A 1,838-nucleotide genomic window follows, 5' to 3' on the forward strand; every position below is an offset into this window, starting at 1 on the left:
CAGAGTCTACCCTGCACGTCATCCCCCGAGGCCTTAGTTACCTGCCGGCTCCCTTCCTAGGACCCCTGGGACGCGGGCCTACGCAGGACTTGGAAGGTTTTCACCAAGGTAATGGAAACCTGAAAGGTTAAAGCAAACCGAGGTGGGCTGCCTAGAGCACTGTCAGCTGTGTGTGTGTGTGTGTGTGTGTGTGTGTGTGTGTGTTTGAAAACTGACTCCAAAAGCTGCTCCAAAAACTGACTCCAAAATCCAAAAGGATTTTAAAATAAATCGGACTCTACTCCGTCTCTCTGAGCTCTGCTTCTTTTGGATTCCTTCCTCTTTTTGAACTTAAAAGGTGCAGGGGGCGCCTGGGTGGCTCAGTCGCTTGAGCGTCCGACTTGGGCTCAGGTCACGATCTCACGGTTCGTGGGTTCGAGCCCCGCGTCGGGCTCTGGGCTGACGGCTCGGAGCCTGGAGCTGCTTCGGATTCTGTGTCTCCCTCTCTCTCTGCCCCTCCCTGCTTGTGCTGTCTCTCAAAAACGAAGAAACGTTAAAAAAAAAAATTTTTTTTTTTAAAGGCGCTGACCCTGTCTGACAACATTGGAATAGGACAGCTGACGTGACGAGAGTGTCATCTGCGCGGGTCACCGCGGTGGGGTCTGCGGGACAGGAACCCTGTTCTCGGCAGGTGCATGACGACGGGTTTAGGGCAGGAGGGCCACGGCCAGCTCGCGGGCTCTGGAGGCGTCAGAAATAAGCGTGTGTGACGTGTATACACATAATAACCCGGGGGGGGGGGGGGGGGGGGAGACGGCGGTGAGGCCGAGCGGGTACGTGTTCCCCACAGACGAGTCTGGGTAAAGAATATACGTGCGTTCCTTGTACTATTCTTGTGTTTGCACTCGCCTGGAAGTCTGCAAGTTAAAAAACAAAACAAAACAAAAGACAGTTGCTGACCTTGGAACACAGGGACACCCCGGGGAAGAGGGAGTCGTGCATGTCTTGCGTCCGAAGCGCAGAGCGCAGGGGCCGGGAAGCTGCCGGCGCCTGGACGGGGAGGGCATCCGGCCGACTGAGCTGCCGCGTGGCCGGCTTCCCTTCCCGGGGCGTGTGTCTCGAGTCCGCTCAGCGCTCAGCAGGCCCAGCTCCGTGGGAGGCGGCCTCGGCGCAAAAGCGAGGGCCACCCGTTCGCGCGCGGCGCTCGAGTCGCTCCCGCTGCTGTCCCCGCGTGCACGCTGCACGGACGGCCGTGGCCCCGTGATCCACGTTCTCCACGGGTGGCGACGGACGCGGACAGGAAGTGGTTTCTGAGGACACGGGAAGGGTGCGGCCGGGAGCGTGCGGGGAAGCCTGCGGCTTAGCGGGGCCGGGGGCCGGGGGGGGGGGGGGGGGGGGGGCGGAAAGAGCCACAAAGAACACGGACGCGGGGCTGAGGGCGTGGGAGACCCCGACTCTCGGCCGGAAGGCGACAGGAGGTGGGCGCGGGAGGCGTTGCTGGAGAGGTGGCTTCTGGGTGGGGCCTCGTGGGATGAGAAAAGTGATGCGGAGAAAGCAGTTTTTAAGAGGCGGGCGTCGGGGCGGAGTTCCGGAGAGCGGCGCTGGCGGAAAACAGCAGGCGCTGAGGTGCGGACCGCCGGGCGCTGCCCTGGGCACCGTGTCCGCCCGTTTAGAGCAACGGCCTTTCCCTCTCTCGTTCCAGAAACGGGTAAACGGAGGCTATGCGGGAGGCTGCGCACATTAGTGTGGCAGGCAAGCCCACCAGCTTGAAAAGTGCTTGGTGACGGTAGCTGTAGATGATAATGTGATAGGAGGAGGGGGAGAGGGAGGAGGAGGGGGAGAGGGAGGAGGAGGGGGAG

This window comes from Panthera uncia (genome assembly GCF_023721935.1).
Source record: "Panthera uncia isolate 11264 chromosome B3 unlocalized genomic scaffold, Puncia_PCG_1.0 HiC_scaffold_2, whole genome shotgun sequence".
In the NCBI taxonomy this organism is placed as follows: Eukaryota; Metazoa; Chordata; class Mammalia; order Carnivora; family Felidae; genus Panthera; species Panthera uncia.